The sequence below is a fragment of the Mastomys coucha genome, chromosome X (genome assembly GCF_008632895.1).
Source record: "Mastomys coucha isolate ucsf_1 chromosome X, UCSF_Mcou_1, whole genome shotgun sequence".
Lineage (NCBI taxonomy): Eukaryota > Metazoa > Chordata > Mammalia > Rodentia > Muridae > Mastomys > Mastomys coucha.
The window spans coordinates 66,350,458-66,358,893 of NC_045030.1; the positions used below are offsets into that span (position 1 = coordinate 66,350,458).

At 37.3% G+C, this 8,436-nt stretch overlaps 1 pseudogene; it reads right to left on the reverse strand.

The window, feature by feature from the left end:
* The window catches only part of LOC116092832, a 62,391-nt pseudogene that overhangs the window by 11,550 nt on the left and 42,405 nt on the right, over positions 1 to 8,436 (reverse strand).

Sequence of the window (8,436 nt, forward strand, 5' to 3'; positions counted from 1 at the left end):
ACCCCCTCTGTCACTCGGAAGCTGAGAGGATCGTGTCCCTGCTGCCCTGCGGCTCCCCTGGGAGTCATCCAGGCTTTTCTTTAAGCATTTCATTCTTGGTGGCCTTCTTTCCAAGATATTGGACCTTTTAAGATGATGTCACCACTATCAGAAGAAAGAGTAGGAGCATGACTTGAGGTGATGCTTGCTTTGGTTTCCAGCTGGTGTTCACTAATTCCTTATCTCCCAACTCATTCAGAGCTGCTCACATGTACTTCTGCAAAAGTTGACTGAGCTATTCTCAACACTGTTCTTCACCTGCCATGACGAACTGCTGTTTGAAACCATAAGCCAAACTAAGCCTTTTAAAACATCCTTTAAATTGTTTTTGGTCAAATATTTCTGTACAACACTATGGAAAATAACCAATAATGTTAGATGATATATTCACACCTAAATTTTACTATAAAGAAAATTCTACATGATATATATATATATATATATATATATATATATTATATAAATGAAGAGCATTTATGAGGGGAATATGGCTAAGGGGAATATGGCTATGAAGAGGTATATGTCTGGGTTAGGGGAACTTTCATCAGTGTGAGATTTACTGGGTTTTTGTTGTAGGATTACATAAATATTTAAAATGTTATGTTGAGAACTACTCTCGAGATTTTTAAAATTAAATTTTTAATATCAATTCTATAACAGTTATTATTCCAAGTAGTTGCAGTACACTTAATAATAAAAAAAAAATAGCACTGATGTTGTGAAACTTAGTCTATCATTCACCAACCACTACACTTGCATTCTGGCTGAAACCCTTGGAAAGCCACCACACTTTACTGAATAATAATCAGAGACTCAATAAGGGATAATAATGCTGAGCTAAGACGTAGATAATATTCCTTGAATATCGTATGTTGAGCTGTCTTGAAGCTGTTTTTTTTTTTTTATCAGAAAATACAATAAGAAGACAGCTAAGAGATCTGGCCCCTCTTACTGCTTGCTGTATAGTTAGCATGGATCAGGTACTGGACCACTTTTTTCTTGATGAACCATCTTTGCTTCCTGGTGGACACCAGTTTTCGTAGGTAGGTGGCCTTTCTTATATGTGTCAGCTCCATATCTTTTGCCTTTTACATGTCTTGTTCTTGATGGCCTCTATCGTGCTTTAGATGGGACCTCATCTTACAAAATAGTTAATATGTATCCAAACCTGCTTAATCTCAATTTTGTTTTTGATATGGATAAGGCGAATTTCCGAAGAGTTCAAGGGATATCAAACAAGCTAGAGAAGATCCAGTCTTAAAAGGTTTCAGTGCAGTGACTACTGTGAAAATTATCAGAGCAAACACTTTGTAATTCCATTGTGAAACCTGAGGGCCACACTACTGGGACCCTTTGAAGGAAGCTAGCGGAGAAGGCAATGGATACAATTGCAAGAGGATTTTACTGTTCCAACATGTTGCCTTTGCTGCTGATCACTCACGCAGGAAAAGAAGTGGCCATGAGCACATACTGGCAGAAGCTTGTATATAGTTTGAGCAGGGCAGTTTTCAGTGACAGCAACTAGGCAGTATACTATTGATGGGGCAGTTTAATCTTCAAACTGGATTGGTGGGTTGCTGGGGGCTTTCTAAGAGGGAACCATTTACTGCCAGGTTGGACCCACCCGACTCTTAACCAGAGGATTTTCTTGGAACTGTGTGGCCTCACCCTTCTGGGAAGGGAGGGGTCCTCGGGTGAAGGGGTTCTGGGATAATTTTCCATTGTCATAGATTTTACACCATCATCAAGTAAGTAGTGTTGGTCTTTCATTTCAAAGTACCTAAAGTCTATCGCCTTAGGTACCTGTTTGAATACCCCAAATGCATAGCAAGACAGGAATATGGATGGGCAGGTGTTACCAGTTGTTCTAACAGAGTTTCCTTTTGGTCTTGACTAGGAGTTTTAAGGAAAGTATTTTGGGTCAGAGGTAATTTCTAAGCATGCTATATCCTCCACCACCATGTACTTGTCACTGGCATTTAATGAAGGCATTGGATTCCTTGCCCTAGAGTCACAGAGACATAATAATACTTTCTTGCTCAGGAAATGAGCAATTTTCACACCACATCTATGCCTCAAGATTTATTAAATTTGCTTGTACTACTCCAAATTAACCACTAATAATTAATTTGTGACAGAATTAATGTTATATGAATAATTTATAATGACCTCATCTTTTCCTTTATGTAATCCAATTCTTTCAGTATCTATTGTGGGAAAAACAAAAGAATAAAGATCTTACTTAAGTTAGCATTTGACTACGAAGGATCATAGAAAAAGAAGCATCATACCGGTCAGATGTTAATTAATAAACATTTTAAAAACAGACAGTCTCTGGATAGCTGTTTACTTTAGGACACACTTCTTGATGTCACAATAGAAATAAATTGGTACACATTCAGTAGAAATCCTAATTTTAATTTAACCATCTTCCAAGTGCATATATAAATATGACCTTTTTCTAAGTGATATATATTTTTCTCTCCTATTGCTGGGCAGTACAACCCCAGTCAGTCACAAAACCGTGATATCTGTATATATTTGGTTTTAGTGGGTTAGGTATAGTAAATATATTTCAATTTCTCAATTTTATACATAAATTGAGGCAATCATAATTTGATGTAGTCATAGTGGAGGAACATCAGGGGACAATAAAATTCTACTGAGATGAATCAAGGAAAGTGGATTCATCAATGTTATCTAGTCATGGACTGTAAAATGGCTTGAGGATAAATGCACAGTTGTTTTTATACTTGGAGGTGTTATGTAATAAAAAAATAATGAGGTCAGTGTCAAGATGTTACTTTCTTATTTACTCTTGCTAGGTGAAAGAAGAATGGCAGGGTTGTAGCACTGAGGGAAGCCTTCAAAATATAGCTCACTCCCATCTTGAGTCCCACAGAGAGGTCATGCTAGTTGACAGGTGTAGTTTGTAAGGCAACAGTATTAGAAGACATCCATATGAAAGCTCAAAAGAACTTTAACTCTTCTTTTCAATTCCTTGTGAACTCAGGGGTGGAAGAAATATTTTTGGAATGTGCCATAGGCAGCAAGGCAGGTTGGGGATTTTATTCTAGCCCATATCTGTTCTCAAATAATGAAAGGAGTGCTAAGAAATTGTAGCTGTCAAATCTGTCAGGGAGTAAAAACAAGAGGATATCATTTTGACAGTTTTCAGCATCCATTTTGCTGATCATCCATGTTACTACAGCACTATGTTCCTATGGAAGTGATGGGTAAGCAGTGAATTATGTGTCTTAGGATTAACTCAAAAGGATTTCTCAAATGCATTTATTGCATTTTGACAGGTTTGAGGAAGCTGACTTCGAAAAGCTTGTATTTGAAAATAGAAAGAAAGTGAGAGACGATTAATATATGTTGGGTATGTACAGAGCAAACAATGTGATCATGTTCCTGTATTATATCTCAGTTACTATTTTCTTGCTGAGAGTTCTACTTGCAAATAGACATGAACATAACACTCACTTGCTCTTGGAACCTACTCAGTTCCTCTCATATTGTAGTGTGGGGTAACAAACAAACTGAGGAAAATACTACAGGACAAGACAAAACCTGGTGTGTCTGTTTCATGCTAAAAGACTTATGGTTCTCCATCTGCAAAGCTTTCCACAGAGTGCTTATTTGTTGTTCTCCATATTAAATTATGCGTTTGTTAGTCAGAAATTTGTCTTAATATTATGTAACCCAGATCTCCGTCTTCTACTCTTCTACTGGAATGAGGACATAAAATGTTCCTAAGGGGATTTTTTGTTATTGTTATTGTTTTGTTTTGTTTTTTACTTTTGTTTCTTGGATTTTTTTAATCAGATTAAGGCCTTTTATAGGTTATCCATTTCAGAAAGAATTTAATTAGTATGTTTTAATTAGTATTATGCACAGATAATCTAAAAATCCACATTCATGTTAGTCATTTTTCAATTAGGAATATAGACAGTATTTCAAAGGAGAATATTTTTCATTTAAAATATAAAGAAATCAGTTCCTTAGGACATTCTTCCCAGTGTCTCACATGCTCTACATATTTTGTCACTTCAGGTCTCCTTATGAGGTAGGTATACTTGGACAAAAAATATCCATCTTAATCATATACTCTCTCACTGTGACATGGGGACTTAACTTAAAAATAAAACTTGAAAATAAGTCATGTTTTCAGTTTTATATTTTTAAATGTAATCTAAAAATTTTAATCAAATATTTTCTTGGTTGGGATATAGGATGAAATATGTAAATTGGAAATGAATCATTTAACATCTTTACTAAATATGTCATAGACTCCATATTTTAGAGAAATTTTGGTATACAATATATACCTTAAAAATGAGGTATGACTAATAAATTATAAGTAGAATTAAGATATAGTATATTCCTGTCTGCAAGAGTCTTCTAATTGCAGTAAGATTTATAGAGAAAAATATAAAACATATTTAATATATACAATGCAATATGTTTGGGATAAGCACAAATTATCACATTTGTGCTTATCCCAAATATATTACCTATGGGTATGTTCATTACCTTTGAAAATTTCATACTCTTCCATTATTACCATTTTATTGGATATTTTCTTTATTTACATTTCAAATGTTATCCCTTTTCCTAGTTTCCCCTAAGGAAAACATCTATCCCATACCCCATCCCCCTGCTTCTATGAGGATGCTCCCCCACACACATATACACTCCTAACTCCCAACCCTGGCATTCCTTGAAACTGGGCCATGGGTCTCTCTTCTCATTGATGACCAACTAGACCATCTTCTGCTACATATGCAGCAGGAGCTGTGAGTGCCTCCATGTGTACTCTTTGGTCGGTAGTTTAGCTCCTGAAGCTCTGGGAGGGTGTCTGGTTGGTTGATATTGTTGTTATTTCTATGGGGCTGCAAATCCCTGTAGCTCCTTCAGTCCTTTATCTTACTCCTCCACTGGGTACCCCATGCTCAGTCCAATGGTCAGCCTCTGTCTTAATTGGGTGCTTGTAGAGCCTCTCAGGAGACAGCTATATCAGGCTCCTGTAAGCAAGTACTTCTTGGCATCCACAATAGTGTCTGGGTTTGGTGACTATATATGGGATGGATCTCCAGGTAGGGCAGTCTCTGGATTGTCCTTCCTTCAATCTCTACTCCACACTTTTTTCTCTGTATTTCCTCCTGTGAGCATTTTGTTTCCTCTTCTAAGATAATCCTCAATAACCCAACATCCGATAGAGGGCTAATATCCAAAATATATAAAGAACTGAAGAAGCTAACCACCAAAAAAATCCAAACAACCAAGTCAAAAACTGGCATATAGAACTAAACTGAGAATTCACAACAGAGGAATCTTTAATGGCTGAGAAACACCTAGAGAAATGTTAAAAGTCCTTAGTGATCAGTGAAAAGCAAATCAAAACAATGCTGAGATTCCACCTTATACCAATCAGAAAGGGTAAGATCAAAACCTCAGGTGACAATGTATGTTGTTGAGGAGCTAGACAAAGAGGAACACTCCTCCACTGCTGGTAGGATTGCAAACTGGTACTGTTGTAAACTTGGCTCAACACAGAGAACACAGATTGACAATGAGGTTTATTGATCCATGTATGTGGGGTTGCCCACCCTGACAGGGGTGGTCAACCCTGAATTTAGAAAGCATACATTGATCTACATATGTGGGGTTGCCCACCCTCACAGGAGGGATCAACCTGGAACACAGAAAGCACACATCTTTTATACTTTACTGAGGGCAGATTCCTGCAACAAGGCTAGCTGGCTTACTCTGGTTGGTGTAACACAGGACAAAGGATCTCATCAGGCATTGGTTGGCTTGCTCAGGGGGCTGTTCTTGGCTTAGTCAGCTAACTTCCCTATCCAGCTCTGCACCTGGCCTTGAAAAGTCCTTGGGAAGGGGCTGAGTAACTAGGTGGTGGTGGGGGAACGTCATCAGCAAGGTCAGGGTGACAGTTTGTGGTCTTTTTCAAAATTAACCACAGGGAGGGGTTGGGAGGGTTCTTTCGAGAATTGCTAATCTTGTTTTCATGGACCTTAACATCATTGCTACCACCAGTAATTTTTGTTTTGGCCTTACTTAGCTTAGCCACAATGGCCTGGTCATTCTGTCTCAACATTCTGACCACCAAAACTTTGTTTTGGTCATCCCTGGAACACAACTTCTCAGTGTCTGAAGCTGCTGCTTGCTACTATAAAACTTTGTTTCCACACTTCTTGCAGCTTACAAGAGCTAGAATATGGCTCTTTCATTCTACTGTATTTCTACATTCTCAAAACTTTGTTTTTAACTTTATTACTTGAGTACAACCACTCTGGAAATCAATCTGGAGGTTCCTCAGAAAATTGGAAATAGATCTTCCTGAAGACCCTGCAATACCACTCTTGGGAATATACCCAAAAGATGCCTCACCATGCCACAGGAGAATGTGTTCCACTACATTCATAGCAGCCTTATTTGGGATATTCAGAAGCTGGAAACAACCCAGATGTCCCAAGATAGAAGAATAGATACAGAAAACGTGGTTCATTTAAAAAATGGATTATTGATCAGCTATTAAAAAATGCGGACATCCTGAGTTTTACAGACAAATGGATGGAAATAGAAAATATCCTGAGTGAAGTAACTCAGATTAAAAAGAACATGGATGGTATGTAATAAGTGGATATTAGAAAAAAAAGTACAGAATACACAAGATACAGTGCACAGAATCCAAAAAGGTCAATATGTGGAGGTTCTTGATCCACTTGGACTTGAACTTTATACAAGGAGAAAGAATGGATCGGTTTGCATTCTTCTACATGCTAAATGCCAGTTGAACCAGCACCATTTGTTGAAAATGCTGTCTTTTGTTTACTGGATGGGTTTAGTTCCTTTTTCAAAGATCAAATGACCATAGGTGTGTGGGTTCATTTCTTGTTCTTCAGTTCTATTCCATTGATCTACCTGCCTGTCTCTGTACCAATACTGTAGTGGCTATTTCTGGTTGTCAACTTGACTGTATCTGGAATGAACTACAATTCAGAATTAGGAGGCTCACATGTGGTCTTAATCTGGAGGCTGAGAGGTACAAGTTTCTGACCTGAATCTTGGCATGGAGATCTTGAGGCATAGTGGCTATGAATCCCAGAAGATTAAGACAGGAAGATCTACGAGTTCAAGGTCATCTGGGCTTAAAGGTGTGGTGGCACACACCTTTAATCTGGGCCACACATTTTGCTGGAGACCTATATAAGGACATTGGAAGAAGGAAGATTCTGTTTCACCTGCTTGCCTTGTGGGACTCAGCAACTGCTAGATCCTTGGACTTCGATTCACAGTTGTTGCTTACCACTGTTGGGAGTTGGACTACAGACTGTAAGTCATCAATAAATTACTTTACTATATAGAGACTACCATAAATTCTGTGACTCTCGGGAACCCTGACTAGTACAAATACTGTCCAATTTGTATCACTATTGCTCTGTAGTACATCTTGAAGTCAGGGATGGTGATTCCCCTAGAAGTTCTTTTATTGTTAAGAATAGGTTTCCCTACGCTGGGTTTTTTGTTATTCCAAAGGAATTTGCAAATTGCTCTTTAAAGAGTTGAGTTAGAAGTTTGATGAGGATTGCATTGAATCTGTAGATTGCTTTTGGCAAGAAGGCCATTTTTCCTATAAAATTCTGCCAATCCATGAGCATGGGAGATCTTTCCATCTTCTAAAATCTTCCTTGATTTCTTTCTTCAGAGACTTGAAATTCTTGTCATATAGATCTTTCACTTGCTTGGTTAGAGTTACGACAAGGTACTTTAAACTATTTGTGACTATTGTAAATGACATTGTTTCCCTAATTTCTTTTTTTTTTTAAGGATAAGCATCTTATTAGAAATATGTTCCATAAAGTGCACAAATTTAGTTAGATCTATAAAATGCTACTTCATGGGATATCAGCATTGTTCTATTCTATTGCTGATGTCTGTCATGCTAACCATGAAGAATTAATATATTATGCATGCAATAAATAAGGCCACAGAGGTTAGTTAACCTACCCTAGAACTCAATCGATTAATGGTAGAACCATGACCCACAGCCTTGAGTTTTCATGTATTTCACTAAGTACCAACGTGACAACCTCAAAAACAAAAACCCTAACAATTTCAATTTATCTTTCCTCTTAATGAAAAGCCAAGTATTCTACCAACCACTTTCCAGTGGTAGTTTGATATCTTTTAATATGAGGATCACAGTATATAGCAGGGGGAAATAATACATTTTTAATAATCAAAACACGAAGTCAGACTGGGAAGTGGGTATTTCCCTGAGAAGTATGTTTCATTTTGTTGTTGATTTAATTGGTTTCAGGGAAAACATAAAATCCATTAATATAATTAGAAATAAGCAAGGAAAACAAC